The sequence below is a fragment of the Alexandromys fortis genome, unplaced genomic scaffold (genome assembly GCF_014885135.2).
Source record: "Alexandromys fortis isolate MF-2015 unplaced genomic scaffold, M_Fortis_MF-2015_v1.1 scaffold_67, whole genome shotgun sequence".
NCBI lineage: Eukaryota > Metazoa > Chordata > Mammalia > Rodentia > Cricetidae > Alexandromys > Alexandromys fortis.
Window position 1 is genome coordinate 7,562,200 of NW_026067945.1, and position 22,659 is coordinate 7,584,858.

The following is a 22,659-nucleotide window of genomic DNA, read 5'->3' on the forward strand; positions in this document are numbered from 1 at the left end:
AGTGTTGATGGAGAGCAGGGGTTGAATTAATAAAGATATCAAGAATAATGTTACAGATAAAATTTACTGTTATGAAAGAAGAGAAGCTGTCCTTCTACAAAGGAAGAAGGACTCTGACAAGTGCATTTTAAGGAACTGTTAAGGGAAATAGAAGCAAAGCTGTGGTTAGACTATACTTAGGAGCTCTTAAAATATTTAAAAATAGCTCAAACACATGAGGAATGTAAACATCTAACATTTCACAGTTTTGAGTTATTTGTTTTCCTGTCTGGCTTGTTAGAATCCTTGAATTTTCAGCATTGCGTATTGTGAAACTCTTTTCTTTCTTTCTTTCTTTCTTTCTTTCTTTCTTTCTTTCTTTCTTTCTTTCTTTCTTATTTATTTGTATATTTATGTTGCCGCTTTTTTTCAGGTTTAATATTCTTCAGGTCAGAGCACTTGGTACCTAGGAGTGTTGAAGGTCGAAGAACCTTTAGAGGGTGGAGCCTTGCTAGAGGAAGGTGAACATTAGGAACTTTCTTGAAGTTTGATGGCTCGACCCTATTTCCTGTCCATTGTGCTTCCAGATAACTGTGGGAGCCGCCTCATCTCCCTGCTGTCGGTCCTTTCACCATGATGGCCTGTATCTCCATGTACTATCAGCCAAAGTAAGTCTTTCTTTGCTTAAGTCTCTTCTTGTTAGGTGTTGAGTTCCATGAACGAATACAGAGTCCTACACAGAACACATTAGCAGATGTATAAAGACCATGAGGTGGGCCCCACCATCCCTACCTTCACGTTTGCTGATAATTGCTTCGCCTCTGGAATATTATTAGACTCCTTTGTTGAAACTACAATGTATCTTTTGATTTTTCATAGCATCTGATCTCTTCGTTGATATTATATAACAGATGAATTCTAACAAGTATACTTTCCCTAATTCTTTAGGCATAGTTCCCTTTTTAGCAATTCAGAGTTACTGCTTTGAAATGTTTGTCTGGCAATCTGGGTGCCGGTGGCGATTTCTCTTGGTGGGTTGCAGAGTCCTGTTTCTCAGTGTGTCACCATTTTTGTTAATAACTGAATATTTTAACTAAGCACACCAACTCCAGTTTATTTATCTCTTTCCCTCTATGTCCTGTCTCACACACTCTGCTGTTTGCTTCTTTATTTTCCTGATTATATGAACTAATTCCATAGAGTCGGGTTTTTTTTTCCCTACAATAACTGGCCTCTGACATTTCTCACAATATATTTTTTTATTCTAGTATTTTGTTTTTAGGACCAGGTTTTAAGACATTTCCTTCTATTGTCATGGCTAATTGAGCAATCAATGACTAGTTGGAAGTGGTGCTTTTGTACCTTGAGCCATTAGACCTACCCTTTTGTGTTGATTTGTGCATTATGATGGGTTCTTTATCTATTGCCGTGTTACAATGTCAACACAAACTTAACAATTTATTATCTTACTGGTTCTGTGAGTCAGAATTTGTTGCCTGCTTTGGGGATTCATAAAGATGAAATAATGGATGTGTTGACTAGGGCACTTTGACTTCCCTCAAGGCTCACCTGGAGAAAGGTGAACTTCTAAATTGACACTATTATTGGCAGATCTAAGTTCCTTGGAGTTACTGGACCAAAGGATTCACGTTAGTGCTGAATATAATAAACTGGAGGCTGGTCATGATTCTTTACCACATGGGCCTTTGTATAAATACAGCAGGGAATGACCCAGAAGATTATGTCAACAAAGCCAGAGAGAGAAAGAATGTCCTAGAAAGGTCAACTTTAAAATATTAGGCAGCTTTATCAAGAAAGTGGGATCCCATCACCTATATAATATTCTATTTGCTATAGGTCATTTATAGTCCCTGACTACACCCAAGGATGGTCTTCTACAAGAATGTGAGCATCTGTGACAGAGAGAATTGGGGCCTCAACAGGAAATGCTTTCAAATTTCAGTGGATTTTCATGTTTATTTGGTTTTGTATTTTCTCCATCTTCAAGTCTTATCTTTAGCCAGGAGTGAGCAACTCCGCAGGGCCCTCCCTGATTTCTCCGAAGCAGATATATCCTCCTGGATGCACCAAGTTTTCCAAGTACTAAAAATCAGACCTCAGCCAGGCTTTGCTATCTGTTCATCTCCCTTAATCTACCTCCTGTGTCTTGAGCCAGGGCCCTGTAGATTCAACTGTCACATCCATTGTGGACGACAGGCGTCTGTCATCTCTCACTGATTATTTCCTGCTCACATCTCTATGACTTTCAACAATAGGATTATAGACGATCAGCTCCAAATACCCTACATTCTCCTTGGCAGGAAACAGAGGTTCTAATGCAGACTGCCTGTCCCATCCGTGTGGAGAGATGGAAGAGAACGTGCAGAGACAGGAAGTGTCCGGCGCAAGTCCCCCAGAGCCCATCGGTACACAGTCCAGTTTCTTAGAAGACATGTCTTCCTTCCCTGTGCACCACCTTTTATGGCATGCAAGTGGCATTGTAGCATGATTACTAAAAGCCCAGAGACCGATATTGAGGTTCAACCTGCAGGTCAGAAAAGCAAGACAGCCAGACAGTCTTGCTTTTACCTCTGCCTCAGTCCAAAATGGCGATTCTGCCTTCAGGAATCTCAGAATGAGACTGTATCTGAGAGCTGTCTCTCCTATTCTATATTTATCTCTAGGGCTAAGATTAAAGGCATGTGCCACTACCCCCTGGTTTCTATGGCAAACTAGTGGGGATACTGGGACTAAAAGTGTGCATCATCACTGCCTGGTCTGTAAGGTTAACACTGGGATTGTTTTACTCTCTGATCTTCCAGCAAATTTATTTATTAAAATAGAAATGAACTATTACTATATGGCACTGTTTAGCAACCTTGTCCAGTTTTACCACTGCTCTTAAAAGTAGTTCTAAGTTTCTCCTCTAAGAAAGTCTTGTCTACCAAATCTACCAATGAAAATAGAATTTAAGTAACAGTCCATGTGATCTGCATGCACACTAAGTTTGAAGAGTAGACATATAGGTCATCCTCTGAAATGCTAAAGCAGAAGGTTCCAGTATGAAATCGTAGTCATTGGGAAGTTTGGTATTATCCTGAGGTTGAGAAAAATTGAAAACCATTACCTTCCCCTAGAATGCTAACTGGAAAAAAAAAAAAGGTAGCTATTTTGTTCATATATTAGAAAAATGACTGTGGCTTCTTTAGCTATTTCAAATATGTAAAATCAATAACACATATTTATTGCCATATATTGGCAATATATACATATTTTGTGTTTTATATATGCATATATCAGCAATAATATGCAATTATTACTATTATTCTATTATTTGATCCATTTAACTGAACTAAGTTGTAGTATAATCCTATCACCACATGTTAAAGTTCAACAATATATAGTCAGATATAAGATTTCATGTGTACATATAACTGCAATAAGAGCTAAATTTAACTACCAAATGTTTACCTAATCTGACTTTGTTTACCTGCTGGCTTTGCCTGAAGACTCCATCTTGAATCTGAGCCCTTCACACCCCAGGGGCAGCACAGTACAGCCACAGATGTCTTGAGACTAAATCCCCTTTATGTCTTTGCTTTGAGGAAGATGCTCAACTTTGCCACGTTTCAGCGCTCTAGTTTACATATGGATTTAAGTATTTACTCATAGGGATGCCGCATTGAGCAGGTTAATAAGAAAAGACTGGAAGCGGAGCCTGGTCCAGAGACACACTGAGTGCTTTTGTTGCTCTGTGGCGGTGTTACCCTCGTCTGACACGCTTGTGTTCACACCCTTTATGATTGCAGCAGCAATCTGTCAGCCTGACCTTTCTGCTTCTGCTTTTATTTCCTTGGGGTCTGTCCTCCAATCTGCTCCATAAAGGGTTCTTTAAAGAGGCCCTTAAATCCCCCTTAAATCTCATAGTTGCTGCTTGTATGACTTCAGAGGATGGGCTCGTTCGTGCCTTGCCAACTCCGCCTTCATGGCTTCATGTTAGCATAAAGAAATCAGCCTTAAAGACAATACTAGCCTTGGTGAGAATCTAAAAACACGGGAAATGCAAAGTCCTTTTTTTTTTTAAAAAAAAAAAAACCCTGAAAAGCCAAATTTTAAACTTTTACCAGCACCTTTTAGGGCTTTTCACAATATTTTCAAAAATTGTAAAAGCCCATCTCCTATCCTGAACCTAAACAATGTGGGCCCTGGTTACTTCTCCAACTACATCTCTTCTGAGCCTTGCTCACTGGGCTCCAGTCAGTGTTTGTGCTTCTCCTTCAGACACACCTGAAGCTCGTTTGTTTCTGAAAGGCTCTCCCACTATCAGTAACGTCTTGGTATTTGTGGTATTTTTTTAGACTCATCAAAATGCTTTCCTTCCTCCCTCCCTCCCTCCCTTCCTTCCTCCCTCCCTCCCTCCCTCCCTCCCTCCCTCCCTTCCTTCCTTCCTTCCTTCCTTCCTTCCTTCCTCCTCCGCCTCCTCCTTCTTCCTCTTCTTCTGTAAGATTTTCCCATGTCAATTTTCATTTTAAAACTTTTAATTAACACATAAAATGTTATATATCATATAGGTACCATATATTTCCATATATGAGTAAACTATGCAATATTCATATCAAGGCAGCACACCTGATTTCTTTAATATTTCTCTGTGGGGGGAAAAAGGCATCACTAAGTATTTCTCTGACTTCTTGAAACATACAGGACATGATCCTCATCTGTTGTGACCGAACTCATCTCTCTGTCACTTATCACCTTATTTTGTCTCAAATCATACCCTCTGCTACCTTTCTTATTCTCTGAAATGCTCCCAGCTCCTTCATATTCATGTATACTGTAGTAGTTGCTGCTAATTAGACCATCAGCACCATGGGATCAGGTGCTTTGATATGTTTGGATTACTTCTAACAACATAACAACCAAAGCAGTCCCTTCCATCAAAATGATTATAATATAATCTTTAAAATACTTTAAAAACAAAATAAAAATAATAAAGTAAAACAAAAAACATATTGAAGCTGGACCAGGCAACCCAACAGAATGAAAAGAGCCCCAAGATAAGGCACTAGACTGAGAGACCCCCCTCATTCACACACTCAGGAATCCCATAAAAGTATTGAACTGAAAGCCATAAAATATAATTGTAGAAGATCTGATGTAGACCCATGTAAGCCCTGTGCTTTCTCCTTTAGTCTCTGTGAGGTCATATAAACTAAGTTGATTTAGGGGACCTTTTTTCTTTTGGTGTCCTCCATTTCCTCTGGATTTCACACTCCTATTTCCTCTTCTTTGGGATTCTCTGAGCTCTGAGGTGAGGGATTTGGTGGAGACCTCCTGCTTGGAGTTGTGTGTTACAAGCTCTCCCTCTCTGAGTAACATCTGGTTGTGGGTCTCTGGATTTATTCCCATATGCTACAGGAGGAAGCTTCCCTGATGATGGCTAAGTAAGGCACTGATCTATGAGTTTAGCAGAACATCATTAGGAGTTATTTTATTGTCAATTTTTAACCTTTGGTTTTACCCTATGTCTCTGGGCTATCTAGTCTCTGGGTCTTGGTCATACAAGCAGTGTCAGGTATGAGTTTCAATTTACGGAGTGGGTCTTAAGTCAAATCAGACATTGGTTGGTTATTCTCATAAGTTTTGTGCCACTACTGTTTTTGCATATTTTGTAGGCAGGACAGGTTGTTGTTCAAAGTATTATAGCTGGGTTGGTGTTTATGTCTCTCTTTTGGTAGCCTGCAGAGTACCTTTCTGTACCAGGGACACTAGAACATGGAGGTACAAGTCCTATAAAGGCACCAGCTAGAACTCTCCATGGAGGTACAAGTCCTATAAAGGCACCAGCTAGAACTCTCCATGTTCACTGAGTTATGCAGGTCTTGTCCTCAGCAAAAGGGCTTTGCTGTCAGCTTATGGAGAACAACCTATTGTCTTGGCAACAGCCTGAATTGTTCGGGGATTTTTTCATGAGACCCTTTTGGCCAACAACTCAATGGATAGAACCTATTCCAATCTGTATTCCTTTTATTTCCTTCAGCTGTTTTATTGCTCCAAGTAAGACTTCAATGACTATACTGAATAAATATGGAGAGAGCGAACAGTTTATCTTGTTTCAGTGGAATTGCTTTGAGTTTCTCTCCATTTAAGTTATTGCTGATAAGAACTTGCTATAAACTGCCTTTATTAAGACTGAGGTATGTTTCTTCTATCCCTGATCACGCCGGGACCTTTATCATGAGGAGGTGTTGGGTTTTGTCAGAGGACTTTTCTCCATCTAATGAGATGATCATAATAGTCTTTTTCTTTCAGTATGTTTATATGGTAGATTGCATTTATTGGTTTTTGTACATTGAACCAGCCCTACCTACCTCTCTGGTATATTGAACCATCCCATCACTACCTATTTGATCCCAGTGGATAATCTTTTTAGTGTGTTCTTCAATTTGTTTTGCAAATATTTTATTGAATATGTTTTACATCTATGTTTAGAAGGGAAAATGGTCTGCAAATTCTCTTTGTGGGGTCTTTATGTGGTGTGGGTATGAGGGTAACTGTGACCTCACAAAATGAATTGAACAAATGTTCTGTTTCTATTTTGTTGGATAATTTGAGAAGTATTGGCATTAACTCTTCTTTAAAAGTCTGGTAGAATTCTGTGTTTGAACAAAAAAAATAGTTTTAAAAAGTTTTAAATAGAAGAAAATATTCTTACATTGTGAGTCTGAATAAATGGCTCAGCAGTTAAGCATACTTCCTGCCCTTGCAAAGATCCAGATGCAGTTCCCTGTTGTAGGACATTTGAGCAAGCTATGTAAAGATGTGTTGCTGTTTTATCTTTCCTGCACCTGATTGGTTTAATAAAGAGCTGAATGGCAAATAGTTCAGCAGAAGAGGTTAGACAGGACTTCAGGGTCAAGATAAGAACTGTGGGAAGAAGAGACGTGGGTTTTACCAGTGAGACGTGCAGGGAGACATATATTATGGAGGAGTGGTAACGAGCCACGTGGAAGAACATAGATTATTAGGAGTGGGTTAATTTAAGTATGAGAGCTAGTTGTGAACAAGCCTAAGCTAAGGCCAAGCATTCATAATTAATAATAAGTCTTTGTGTCATTATTTGGGGGCTGGCAATCCAAAGAAAGTCTGACAACAGTTCCCAACACCCATATGGTAGCTCACAACTGTCTGTAACTCCAGTTCCAGGGAAGATGAATGACACCCTCTCTCCTCTGGCTTCCCTTGGCACTAGGCACATGCATGGTTCACATACATGTAAGCTAAGTACTCACACACAAAAACTAAAATTTAAACATCTTGGCTTGTATTGAAGCTCTGTTTCATAATGTTTTATCAGGATCTGAGAAAATATTTATTATCTATGTCAAGTATTATTACCTAGAAATGCTCACTGGGCAGGCTTTTACGGCTCAGTCTCCTTTCAACGGTATAGCTTCTATAATTCCTAAGCAGAATCTGAATATCTGAATACAATTCTAGCCTTTTACACATGCAAGAAAGACCCTCACAGTCAATGAGCCATGTAATGTCTGCCATTGTTTTAAGTCTCACAGTTATATTGTGTCCTGTAATTTGAAATCAATGGGTTTCACTTACACATTCTTTGCTGTGTATAACTTCATTCTAAATTAAAAAAAAATAAGTGTCTGGTGAGCCCAGATTTCCTCTTTGTTATGCAGAACAATTTTAATGCCTCATTCTAGATAAAGGGGACAATGTGGGACAGACTCCTTTCTGTCATTATTTACATGCAAATAAATATCTACAATTGTTCTTGCGAGACAGAAGGTGGAGAGTGTTAGAAATCACAAGGACATAAATGTCAGGGTCCAATATTCAGGAAATAAGGGAAATCTGATTGAGAAGGGCTTGATGTGGAAGTACTGAGTGATGCTTTTAACCATTCTTTATGAAAGCGCAAGCCAGATTGTGAGGTGTAACCCAATTTGTTCAAGACAATAGTATAGCATCTGTCTGGGAAGAGGCTTATATCCAAAGTATATACGGAGATCAAAAACTCAGTAGCCAAACATTAGAAAACCAGAGTTGATATTTCTCAAAGCAAGACCGGTGAATCATCAGCAGGTGTGTACAAACGTGCTCAGCATCCTGCATCATCAGCAAGTGCAAATCAAATCACCATGGGGTACCATCTCAGCCTCAGCACAGTGAAGGATGTCAAAGAGAAAACAGAGACAAAATACTGGCAAAGAAGGTCTGGAGAAACAAAAGGACATCAAAACACTGTTGCCGGGCTTGTAAATTGGTATTCACTGTAGACGACAGTGTGAAGATCCCTTTCAAAATTAAAACCAGAAATGCTGTATGATCAAACCACCCTGCATCTAAAAGACATGAAATCAAAACGTCAAGCAATGCCTTCACTTTCACAGTCATTGCCACCTTAGTCACAGTATTAAGAGCATGTAATTAACCTTTGCCCCACACTGAATGGGTAGGTACATGCATTGTGGTACACATGTCAACGCACCATCTCAGTCTCCAAAGTTTGGTGGTTATAGGTGTGAGCAGCCAAGCCCAGCTCAGGAAAGTTTGCTTTATTTTAGTGGGTCAGAATCAATTTTTGTTTTTGTTTTTTTTCAGACACAAACTTAAAAGTCTAATGAGTTGTGGTATGTTCTGCATCTCATCCACAAGTTAAAGAATAGTAGCTGTGTACTCCTTTTGATAAGGCTACAATTTATAGTTCCCCACAAATGCAAGTTCTTTATAGTCCTTTGTTTATGATCACACAAATAAAAATGAATCCTGGACTATTCACTTTATTTTCTAGAGTCCAAATTGATGTCTTAGAGGTCTTCATAAATCCGCCTTTCAATTTCTTTTTATTTTTCAGTGAAACCAAATTTGAATAATGCCAATATCTTGTCATGGAACCAAATGAGAAAGATAGTGTTTATGCAATTGCTTCACATTAATATAATATACAGATTATGAATGAAAGATGTCAATAAAATTAATATTATTAGATCTGTTTTCTGGTTGATTAAAAAAAATTACACCAGGTGATGGGGAACCTCCTTCAGTCAATGACCTTTAAGAGGTTGGACTGCGTTGAAATGTGAACTTTGGGTACCCAGAGAAAGCCTCAGGCTTACCCAGTGCTCTCTCCTTTGTTCCTGTGTTATACACCTTGAGGTTGGACTTCTCATTTCCTGTTCTGTGAGTTTTCCCCTTACAATAAAGAATAATAACTGGAATCTTTTGGAGTTAGCTTGGGATTATTATATAGACTCACATCCTCACCCCTCTTTTTAGTAACATATGACACCAAGCGTGGTGTGTGTGGACTGGTCCACCCCCAATTTTCGCATTCAGTAACACACCAGTGTGAAAGCCATGGTTGAATCAGTATTGATTAAAATATAAGACATGCCAAAACTTGATTTTAAAAGCCTATTTTGGTTCCAAAGTTGAGGAAAATTCAATTTATCTAAAACACATAACATTTCATAACTGTCTAGGTGGTGGCTATGGCCTCATGATGAAGATATTTTCATATTGTAAATATCAGTGGCTTTTTAAAAATTTTATCATAGTCCCTTTGTTACTGGAAAACTATGAACTTGTGTGCTTGCTGGAATCTGAAATTCACTGAACTTGTCTTTTTATAAAAGAAAATGACCATTTTCCTTTACTAGTGTAGCAGAGGCTATAAACAGTTTTCTGAACTGCCAATCCTCAAAATGTCACATTTAAAAGAAATCAAAGCAATATGTATATGTATTGGGAATACCACTATTCTTCTTTTTTGTGAGGGGTGTGTGTCCTGATGAACCTTTAGTAAGCTGTATAGCTCCCAAAAGAAAATTCACGAAATCCACCTCAACTGCCATCCCTGTTAACTACCAGGCAACAGCCTTTTCCTCTTGTGATCCCTTTAGCTGACCAGAGCTGTGGCTTATTGCTGCTGCCTGATGCCACACTATCCTGGGAAAACACCTCAACTTAAAATCTGAAGTACAGCTTCCATTGAACACATATTGTTTTCACACCATCAGGAAGCAAAAAAAAAAAAAAAAATCCTACATCAAAGCACTATTAAGTTAAGGATTGTCTGCAATACCACAGAAACCATGACTGTACATCTGTAATATCCTAGAGATACAGGATAATATGTTAGGGCCACTTGTGGGCTCAAGTATCACTCTATCATTATTGGCTGGGTACTTTGGGGACCATCGATTGACATCCCTAACACTTTTCATTGGGAAATGGAAGAATATTAGTTCCTTTTCTCGTTGCTCTGACAGAACACCAACAATAACAACTATGGGGAAGAAGGGTTGATCTTGGCTCCCAATCGGAGGATACAGACTGTCGCAGCAGGGAAGCCATGCAGGGAGGAGCTTCAGGCAAATGGTCACATTGCATCTTCAGTCATAAAGGTGAGAGGGGAGAGAGAGAGAGAGAGAGAGAGAGAGAGAGAGAGAGAGAGAGAGAGAGAGAGATGCTGCTGTGCAGCTCAGTGTCATCTTTTTAATTCAGTCTAGGACCATAGCCTGTTGACAGAGGTTTCTGTCCTGCCTGGTCCTTCAGCTGTTCAGTCCCAAAGAAACACACAGAGGTCTATATTAATTATAAACTGGTTGGCCTCTTAGCTCAGACTTCTTATTAGCTCTTACATCTTAAATTAACCCACCATTCTTGTCTGTGTTTGCCACGTGATTGGTACCTTTATCAGTGAGGCATTCTCATCTTGCTTCCTCTGTGTCTGGGTGAAGACTTCAGACTGAGGCTTTCCTCTTCCCAGAATTCCCCTATTCTGGCTGCCTTGCCTATACTTCCTGCCTGGCTACTGGCCAAACTGTGTTTTATTAAACTAATATAACTGACAAATCTTTACAGGGTATAAGACCATTGTCTCACAGCAATATCCCATAGAATGGTGCCACCTATATTTAGCATGAGGTCTTCTTACCTTAGAAACTCTCTACAGGCATGCCCACATGACTCTAGAATCTTACTAATAATCCTCACAAGAGGCTGCAATATTATGTCGGCATGTCCGCAAATCTTACATAGAATGCTCATATAGAAGGTTGAGCGTATACATTCAGAAACAGTTAACATTAGGAACAAAAGTTAACAGGCACTGTTTTACACAGGAAGTTGTTCAGAGCTTTGATAATGTGTCTTGTTTTGTCCTATCCCTGGCCATCACAGATATTATATTCTGAGAGTAAGTCATGTCATATCATTTACCCTTGATATTCTTGTAGAAACCTAAAATCTTACCAGCCAACCTCAGTATGGCAAGGAGGGCGTTTATCAAGAGAATGGGGACTGAGATAAACATGGGGATGTCCCTCTCTAATGCTGAAATCTGGTCAGCTGGGAGAAAGATGGTTATCTGATGGCTGTGGTCTTGCTGTTCTTAGAGTGAGCCCTCCCCCCAATGACTCAGCACATAGGGGGCAGTAATGACAGAGCCTTTTCAGGTGACCCCCGGAGACAGTGAGTAAGCTAGGCGCGATGGGAGAGGATTGCTCTTCCCACCACATGAAGAACCTCTCTAGCACTCTAGTGACAATCTATGCTTGGAAATACCCTGTGCTGCTGCCAAGGCCAGGTATGTGTGTGATGCTCAGACAATGCTCCCTGTATAAACCTGCTCAGCCCTTTGCTGCTCACAGTGAATCTTCCCCATCCCTATACCTAGGCCTGCTTCCCTTTTCTGTGCCCTGGAGAACCCCATTCCAGACAGGAGCCAAGCGTAAGGGATCAATAGCATCTTCCCATCAACAGGGTTTGGCAGGGTGACACAGAGTCAGACGAAAGCATGATCAAGCTGGACTGAAGTGAGGCGAGATTCAGATAATGCTGGGTAGGGGCTTTGGTGTGAATTGGGGAGAGCAAATGTTAGAGGCGTAGCCCAGCACGGGTTGGAGACTGGACATAGCTACAATATCCTCCACTGTTTGATTCTAGGCATCTTTAAAAATGTTCATCTGTGTAGATATTCATTCTTTGGTACCCTTGATGGCTGGAGCTCCTCCCTAACATGGTTTCTGTAGGCTGTGCTCTGACTGAAGTCCTCTTATCATTGACAACATTGGTGGTACTTAAAAGGAAAACAATCCCAGAAAAATCTGTTCTCTATCCTCGCAAAACCCATGGAGAAGTTTTGCCAAACATTCAGGCCCACTGCCAATCTCGAAGCCCTGAGGGGAAACGCCGACATCTGGTGAGATTGCTCACAGCCCCGTAATCAGCATCTACTGCCAGAACTGGGGTAGACATGTGAAGGCAATATTCTGGAGGAACGGGCTGGGTGGGGTGTAGGCCCACTACTACCACTTAGTGTGAACACCCAAGAGATAATGCAGCCACGGCACAATTATACGGAATGGGCCTAGGACTTTTGAGACATGTGAAGCTCAGGTTTTCTCGAGGCTGCCCACTCCATTCCACTAAGAAAGAACACGCTTATTCCAGTGTTTCAATGACATGTCTGTATTTACACAGTTACAGACCAGAGTGTAGAACTGTCAGGATTCTGTCCCTAGTGATTCCACCCCTTTCTTACCTTCATGAGGAAGACAGAATGGAATGAGCAGACCCAGTGGTTAAGAGTGTGGGCTACTCTTGCAGACGACATGATTTTGGGTCCCAGTGCTCATATCAGGCAGCTTATAACAACTTATATCTCCAGGGATCTGACACTTCTGGCCTGCTTGGACACTGGCACTCATATGCACACAGCCCCACCCAGAGACACAAAATTAAATATAAGAAGCCTTTTTTAAAAAGGAAATAAAGACAAGAAAATGCCATAGAATGATGCTCTTTTACACTGTAAAGATTGGTCATTCGAATTGGTATAAGACAACACTGATTGGCCAGTAGCCATCAGGAAGTCTAGGCAGGATGACTAAGAATGATGGGAAGGAGAACTGCAGAGCCTGAGGATTCGTCGACAGAGAGAGAGAGAGAGCAAGATAGGCATGCTGTACTGAGAAAAGGCACCAAGCCACGGGGCAAAGCATACATAGAAATGTGGGTTAATTTACACGCAAGAGTTAGCAAGTAACATGCCTGAACTATGGGATAAGCATTTATAAGTAATATTAAGTCTTGAGTCAGTTATTTGGGAAACAGCTGCTAGGTATTTGGGAACACACAGGCAGGAGAGAAATATCCAATTACAGGGAAAGGATGGTTATAGAGCAAGAATAAAACAGACCTATCGGGTCCTGAGGCAACAACTCAGTGGGTAAGATCTTGCTGTGTAAGCCTGAGGACCCGAGCTCAGCAGATTCAGATCAGCAGAATCTACATAGAAGCCCCTTGGTAAGATGGGAGTGGAGACAGGAGAACCTGTGGGGCTTGCTGGTCAGTGCAGCTAGCTGAATCCTTGCCTTTCAGGCTCAGCGAGAGAACCTGTCTCAAAACACAAGGTGGGGAGCAATAGAAGACACCAGAAGTCAAACAGTGACCTCCTCAAGAGAATCTGCACACAATGTACACGTATCCACATACGTATACCATGCATGGGCAGGCACAGTATACACAGACACTCATAGAAAACAGACAGACAGAGAGACAGACAGACAGACATAGAGAGTCAGACAGGGGGATAGAGGGCTGGATAAGGAGAAGGCCATAAAAAGGGAAGGAGGGGGAGGAGGAGAAAGAAAGAGAAGGACAAGGAGAACAACAGACCAGTGGTTTTCTCAGCCTCTGCTCCAGCAGGCATTTGGTAAACGTAAGCACTGTTACAATCATCATTTCTGTGCCCTTAGGGTGGAGGCCTTCTTTTTCTGGCCCCTTTCCTTTATTTAGGCCAGAACTCCCTTGTGTGACTGACTTTTATAGAATCTTACAGATATGTAGCAGGACAAACTAGCGACAAGGTGTGTCTCCTGCGTGGAGTCGTGTTTTCCACTATAAAGATACACCTCAACATTTTCCATCCTATGCTTAAACTATACAGAAATGTTTAACCCACGGGGCAAGGGAAATCTGTATTTTCAATCTTTGGAAGTGTGAAAAATATTACAAAATTGATGAACAAGATCATGTTTTCCAGATAGGATCGTAAGAGTTGTGCAATTTAGTTTCCTTACACTTGGCATTAAATTTAGAAGTATAAGTATGCTTATTATATTGTTGTTCATTGAAGCATAGATTTTCTCACTGACCTTAATTTTTTTCAGATTTCATTTGTTGTTCCTGAGGTTTTGATCATAACCTGGAAACCCCAGGCTAAACTGCAGAGCGCATGCATCCTGCTTTAAGTAAAATAATCATTCCAAATCATGACTGTCTCCATTTTAAGTAGATATACAAAACACTGTCATGAGTGTAGTACAAATTCTAATTGGCCTTAATAAGAAAAACCCAGAGTCAGATATAGGGGTTGACAGCTGAGAGATCAAAAAAGCAAAGTGGTCAGCCACTAGAGAGTTCTTTGACTTCTACCAATGCTCAGACCAAAGGGTCGATCCTGTCTTCAGACTCCATCTCCAGGCTGCATCCGTCTCCATGAAACCTCAGGCTGCAATGAGCTCCTGTCTCCTCCTGCCTTCTATTCCTCTCTCCACCCAGCCAGATGACTCCTGTCTCCATCTTCCTAGAGCTGGGATTAAAGGCGTGGTATCCCAAATGTTGGAATCACATTTGTGTGAGGTCTGTTTCTCTTTAAGCCTGGATCAATTTCTCATAGCCCAGGGTGGCCTTGAACTCACAGAGATTCCTCTGCCTCTATAAATTAGATCAATTTTTTGCATTCGGTTATTCCTCTATACTTGCAGGGGCCTAGCAGATACCCAGACCTGCCAACATTCAAGTCCCTTGTACTAATGCCGTGATGTTTAGGCAGCACAAGGGAATATCTGCCCATATGTGTCCTATCGTCTCTTGGTGGTTTACAAAGCCCAAAGAGATATTAATTGTTAATATCTGTGTTAATTGACCTGCAGTGCTTAGGGATGAATGACAAGAAAAGTAACTATACATGTTTGTTTCAATTTTTTTTTCTGAGAGTGCTTTATCCAAAGGTGGTTGATACCACGGATGTAGGCTCTGTGGATCTAAAGGGACAGCTGCACATTACTTGGTTTGATAGATGCAAATTAGAGAAATCTAGTATTCCCCCCCCAGTGGGTACTGTGGCCTGGCTTCATCACCACTGCAGATAAGTCTCAGTCACCTCATAGACAGGCTAAAACTAGACAGGCCGAGGAGTCTCTTCCTAATCCTCAGCGATTCCTACTCTCCCACATGTGCCTCATGTCTTAATTGTGTATGACACAGAGGTTAAATTTTTTAATGAAATGAAAACAAACCAGCGCTGTCAGAAATAAAGCACAGAAGGAGACCATGACTGTGTAATCCGAAGTCACCGAGACCATGGGCTGTGTGAGCTCCCGCGTAGACCCCTTCGAGGAGTCTAACATTCGCAAACCTTTGAAAGCAACTTTCGCAGAATCAAATCCTGAAAGGTCCCATGCACATTCTAATTGCTTAAAAATGATAGAAGAAGAGGCCCAGTTTCATTGTTCTGGCCTTTGAATCCTAGACTTTGCAAATTTGCAACAGTGTAGCCTTTCTGAAAGAGGTCTTTCTTCCCTCCCTCCTCTTCCAGTCCCTCCTCCCCCCTCCCTCCTTCTCCTCCTCTAGTATGGTAGACTTCACTTTGTCCTTCTAAGCAGGGATGCTCTGGGATCTGCCTGGCCATTTGGGAAAGGCTGTCTGCCAGGCACCCTGCATGATTCAGATATTGTTATTGCTGAAGGCGTTCGTTTTATTCTTCATCTTCAGCAAGCTTGACAGTCGACTCCAAACACATTTTCATTAATTGCAGTGTGTTTTGCTTTTTTTGTTTTGTTTCATTTTTTTTTTAATTCCCAGATACTTTGAGAGCCTGGCAATAACCGTTTCATGAAGTTTCCTCTTTTCTCTTTTCCAGTAAAGTCTCTGAGGACAACGCTACTCCTCCCTGGGAATTTCTGTCTACAAAGTCTACGCGATGCTGTGTACTCAGTCCCTTCTGGTTTTGATCCTTCTTCGAGGCAACCACTATTGGTTACCAATAGAAACCTACAGATCTGAAAGCCCCGGGTTAGAATTTTTATTTTTTAAAGGGAAACTTGCAATTTTCCCTATAGACTAAGCTTCATTCTGCCTTTGATATGAAGAATTAAATCTTTCTGTTTGCCTAGAGATTTGTATTGATCTGATAATTTGACATTTGGATGGGCTCAAGGGATGACTGATATACCCGTTATCCCTGTACTCACATTATATAAACAACAAAGGCGCCAAAGTTGGCTGCTTCCCAACTGTGGGACATCTATGGAGGCACTGACCCCTCAGGGACTCCCCTCCCTCATCTGTGATCCAGGCTGTCCTGGCCCCACAACACAGCTGCGAGAGCCAAATGAGGGAATGGACGTGAGTCATGGAGCCGCACAATGCCTGGCAAAGGGTCCACTTCACAAATCAAGCGGTAATTTACAAGGCCGTGGAGAAACGTCCGTGCTTCCATTGTCTGAATCATACTAGCCACTTTAAATAGCGTCTTCTAATCTAACAAAAAAAAAAAAAAGTGAGACAGAAAAGTTTGACAAAAGAGGCCGCCCTGGAAATGGTCCTCTTTATCCTGGGAAGTTCGTGCAATTATGAAGAACTGATGAGTGAAGAGGTCACTGGAAAGGCCCCGTTTCCCTGCATCCTTGAGAAGGACCACCAGGCTCAGTGGTACAGCACTGCGGGGAGGAGAGGAGTCCTTCCTTCGAGTACCTGCCAATGCCTAGGGTGTCAACAATCCATCCTGCCTGGCTTCAGGCTATCTGCCTGGTGTCACTGAGCACATGGCTGGGGAGAGATGCTGAGTAGCGGTTACTGAGCCCTGGCAGATGCGGGCTTTAGTGTAGCCCTGGTTCTCTCAGAGCTCTCGAGAGAAAGCTTTACTTTCTTGATGTCCTAGCATAAATAGAAAGTCTTTCTGTACGTAAAAGGAATCCCTCCCCCACAAAACCAAGGCACTAAACTGGAGTTCAAAGTTGAGGATTGCTGAGGAAAAGCAGCTGATCCAAATCCAGACACCAGTGCAAAAGAAAACTCCACACGCTACTGTTTTAAACAACATAGCTAAGAAAAACAGCTGACTTCCCCTGCTCTCTGCCCTTAAAAGATCTCTTTTACCCCCTCCCCATCCATAGCTACAAAACCCCAGCCTGAAGAATGTAATCCACATTCTCTTGAGCTCTGCTCATTGAGTGACTGGGGCCAGGAATTAGAATGCCATCTTTCTGGCATTCAATACAGTCTGCTCTAGCTATATGAGGTTGCCTAAATTCTCCTTTTCATTTCTTACTGCAAACTCAGTTCTTACACATCCTTATTGTACAAACTTAATCTGTAAAACTCCATTTTATTTCAGAGGCATAAGGGGAAAAAATGGCCAAAATGGGCAAGGAGAAACTAGGTGTGTGAGTAACCTGGCAGGCCACATTGATTACTGTAGTCTGTTTGAACAACTAGCCCTGGAGGTGTGTAGCTGCCTGTACGGTCTGTGGTAGCCCTGCTATGGCAACAGTTTTATCTGCATGTCTTCAGCACCAGTCACGTGCAGAGCTCACACCTACAACTCTGTTATAGACTCTATCTCTCTCCTCCAATCTAAACGGGGTACCTCCAGTCCTGCCACCAGCCTAAGACACCCAGTTCCAGTGCCCATATCTGAATGAGGATAAAAAGAATAAAACAGAGCTTCTACGTGAAGCTAAATTACCCTTGAAAGACCTGACCACTCTCTTGGCTTCCCCAGCTGAGTCATGGCTTCCTGAGCTGCCGGGGGCCTAATGAAGACGGTGGGTGGTTTTGTACAGGGCAAAAGCACAGTGCTAATCCTAGCTTCTTGGGCACAAGCTTTTTATAAAAGAACAAGTCCAGTTGATTGATGATGTTATTTTGACCTTTCTTGGGCCCAGCTGACTTTGGGAAGATGCAGAGACAGCTTCTTGGAATGGAGCTCCGTGCTTACAGGCCACAGAAGGTGTCGGAGGGCAGAGGGCCATGTACCCAGCCTCCTAGGGCACACCTCAAGGGAAGGCTCATATGTCAGACCAGGCCCTGGGGTCCTGGCATCAGATTGGACCAGGGTACCCATCTAATTGTGGTCTATGCCTGTGAGCTGGGCTGACATGCTCTCCCTCTTTTCTTCCTTTCTTCCCTTCTCTCCAAACACAGACTGACATGCGATCATCACATCGTCCATGGATGAGAAACACAATAAGTGCAAATAGAGCTGTTAGCACAGGACAGTATGGCTTTTTTCTATTTATTCTGTCAGAAATAACTGATAAACTGGTCATCGTAATTTTGCTAACAGAGTGTGTATTTACTTCAAGCAATGTCAGGCCATGGAGATCTGTGAAGCGTGCCCACAGTATTATGATATTAAAGAAGATACTAGCTGCAAGTAACAGAACTGCTCCAAAGCAGCTGAAAGTGCAGGGTGAATGCAGAGGAATTCTGGGACAAAGGAAGCTTACTGGGGGACATTTTGTTGAACTCAAGAGCATAGAAGCTTCTGGGCCTGTCACCTGGAGCTGGCATTTGTTGTGAGGAGCCACCCACAATGCTTTGTGCTTCTTCCTAGATGTCAGGCCAAGTCCTGCTGGCCACAGACAAAACATCTATATGGAGGTAGACAGGGTAAGGGAAAGGTACCCAAGATGGCCTGGAGTTTACACCTTCTAGTGTAGGTATAAAAGAGGACTTTTCTAGTCTAAAAAATTATCAATGAGGACAGGAATTTCTGTCTGCTATAATCCTAAAAAGTGATTCAGGGAAATATACAGCATCCTGAAAAGAGTTGTGACTTACCTGGCTCAACTCCTCTCAGTCTAAAGACATAGAATTCCTGTCATAATTTCTCTTCATCCAACAAAAAGTCAACAGATTGGAAAGTCTCAAGGTTGAGGGTCAGGCAAGTGCGAGTATCAGACCTTTCCCCCCATAATCTCTTAAATATATTTGAAGAGATAGGCTATGAGATAAAAATAAAGAAGAGAATCTCCAGACTCCTTAATGGTTGGTGGGGTGCCGTGTAGCTTTCATAGGAATTAGACTTCCCATTCCAACCCAAGCAAAAAGTACATTTGGAGTGCTTGACAAATTAAAAGTCAAATCAAAACAAGAAGATACATGTAGGCAGATGTTTGTAATAAATGTCAACAGTTGGAGCCCCACCCTGATGGCCGAAGTTCCGGGAATGCCACTTAGAGCTGCTAGCCTGAAGATGGGGCCTAAGCTGGGGAAGCCTCCCGTGCTGCAGTGATGCTTTTCCTGAAGCCAAAAGCAAAAGGAGAGTCCACTGTGCTGCCCCCGTGGCACCTCAGCAGTACAAGGAGAGCTGTGGAAAGGGTGTGGTGGTTTGTACCGACAACACAACCACTCAAGAGACACAGGCAGGGAAATCACCGGTAGGGGCCATGTAGAACTACGGAGTGAGACACTGTCTCAAAATATAACTAAAAAGAACGCATAAAAGGACAGATGTCAAAGACAATCACTGGAAGAATGAAGGCTCTTTGAATGCTCTTTGGAAAATGCATCACAAACCACACATTGTGGATGCTCAATAATACCTATTTCTCATTGTTTGTTTACGTGGTCTAGACTATTAATCGCTTAAAAATGCAAAAAGGGGTTGGCACATTACACGTTGGTGGTAATCTTAAGAGGAGGTTATTACAATCTAAACGGCAGAGAAGGATGCTGAGACCCAGAACTGTTGAGTTAAGTGCTAAAAGCTGTAGGGTGAGTCAGCCAACAGGATCTGTGCCATCAGGAGCCTCTCTCCCACACTGAGGCCACCCTGTGACCTGAGAGTCCTCAGAGAACTGCTTCAGTAGTCAGCAATCCACAAATCAGGGAGATTACTCATTTCCTGGTGGGAGGGCGGTCCTGAGCATTCCAACTACATATGCAGAAGAGAGACTGTTTCTTTGTGCTGCCCCGGCTCACCCGGATCCTTGGCCACTGGTGTCATAGCGTTAATCAGGGCCAAACGCTTCTTTTAGAGTTGACAATATTTACATGGAGTAGGTTTGGTTTTTTAAATTTCAGGGCAAAGATACAAGTGGAGTGTCAACATGTTGCTCGAGAAAAGCAGAGCTGTAGAGAGTGTGTGTAAGATGGACTTCTAAGTATGGAAAGCCAGTTGTGTGGAGCCTCCGGATGGAGAGTCTAATAAGCTCTGATAGAGTCTCAAGATAGAGGCTATGGATGGAGCTGTGGATGGCGCTCTGGATGGAGCCTCTGAGAAAGGCCTGAATGGAGCGCCAGGTAGACTCTCCGGAGGGAATGACCCTGTGGGTAAAGCTCAAGATGGAGTACTTGACCCCATTCCGCATGATTGCCGCAGTCCATTGACAATGGAGAAGCCTGCTGTGCCCAAAGCACCCCCAGCCTTCAGCTACAACCAAAGCCTGGCTTCTCCTGTACACACACCCATTTAAAAACACGAATCACAGATTTCCAAATACCAGGTGTGAAATACTTTTTAAAAATGCCCAACACATATCACCGTGCTTCCCGCCTCCCTTCCCAGCTGCCTACCAAACTGAATTCTCCCACCCCAGGGAAAGGAGTGCTATTAAATCCATCTCCAGGATCCATCTCAACACTTTCAGCAGTCTGTAGTGTAATCACCAGCTGAGCATGGTTTGTGGCCCCAGGTCCCTCTCACACTCTCAAGAGCACTCTATGGGAGTCCATCAGTTTGACGTGTGTGGGTGAAAACTTATCGGTTGGTGACTGGGCTGAAGAACTGGGTGATGGACACAAGTAACTGGTGGACACCTAGCAAGGCGGACATCTACAGGCGACCAGGCTCAGGTGCTCCGGTGTCTTTGTCAACCACTAGAAATGCGCTGTTGCTAATTCCAACAAAAGCAGAATATATGCGGGCTGCTGGCTTGCAACAGAGTCCCATCAGTCTCCTGTTTGAGATGGTGGTCAGTCTCTCAAGTCAAATTTACACAAATGGCTTAGCTGCTGGCCATCCTTTCTGGGACACTGTCCTTTCGTGGGAATGTCACCTTGAATAACCATTTTTGGATGAGAAGTTTGTCTTGCCTTAATTCAGGAAAGGGCAAGGACTGGATTGGATATTGATTAGAGCTGGAGAACCAATTTTATCTTTTAGTTCCTCACAAAACTGTGAATTATTTTCCATATTTTATGGCTGAAATATACACTACTGCAGTGTATGTTGACATTTACTGTTAAATATCTTAGCTATTATCTCATTTGATATCTACAGCCAAACTGGGTGTGGTGCTTCAAAATCTCATCTGACCAAAGAGCTGGAGAAAAAAATCCCAGTGTCCTCCCAGTACAGTGACCAGTGGCCTGGACAACAGTGTGGAAGGCCATGCCCAGTGTTTATCAGTATCTCTGAGCATGCATTTCTAGCTAGATCTGTTAAAGATTTGTGCACATGAAAAAAAAAAGGTGACATAAGGTTATTTTCTATTTTCTGTCCCAGTCTTTGATGATGAAGTGGTGATGGGTTTTGTCATATTTTCCTTTTCCCCTAGGCCGCCAGGGAGACCAGAGCAGCACAGAATAGGTGATTTGTTTGCATTTTCATGAGCCAGGTTGCTTAGCACCCTTTCACTTTGCTTTTGTTTGTTTGTTCCATTCAATATGACCGTATATATGCTTCAGACTGATACAAAAGTAAATGTGCGTCACAGAGCCAGTCCATAAGAACAGACTTTTTGGATCCACAGAGCAGTGCTTTCACATCCTCGATTTGCCATCTTGTTCTCCCAGAGGAGCCCTGACAACAGACACATCTTGGGTATCAAGAGACAGGAGAGCTGGCAGAGGAACAAGGACCATGTGGCTCCTTTACAACTCCAGCACCATTCTGTGCAGCAGGGACCTCAGGCCTCATCAGAATGGAGTGCTCTGAAACCTGTTGCCTATGTCTCACTGTGAATAGTGTACGCAACCAAGCCATCTTTCCTGGAGGGGAAAGTTAATTACCAGGAATTTATAAACATGTTTGGAAATAAAGGTAGACCAGTTGTCCTGTAATTAGATACAAGCTGGTTTTAATTCCTTATTGGAAGCCAGTCCCCTTGGGAAGCTGGTACAAATAAAGACTTAATCAGGGAATTACAAAAGAAACTTTGGATATGGCCACCTTTCCCAGTTGGATGGACTTTGAGTGTGTATGTGCGTGGTTTTTTTTTTTTTTTTTGCCCATGAGTCCCTGTGTCAGAGGTAAAGCAAACAAACGCAGTTCCCAGTGAACAGAGCTCTTGTCTCTACCTCCCCCACAGTCTGGGGCTAGAACCATGAGCCAGGCTCCACCCTCACTGTAACAACTGTCCCAGGTGTGCTGTTTTTCCAAGATGGCATTCTGGGGTGCAGTCTTCTTACATAGAGAGCAGTAGACAAAAATGCTGTCATGTTAGCTCTTCAAGAGATGGGTCATGGTGGGTGAGGGACGTCTTGCCTCACTCATTGTCTAAGAACATAGATCAAATCAAGGGTAGAACTGGGCCAATCCCAACACTCTTGAGAATCATTTCGATGACAATTTTTTTAAATTTTTATTTATTTTCTATTGGCTGAGACTGCCTGTTTATTTTCTGGCCACCTAGACCT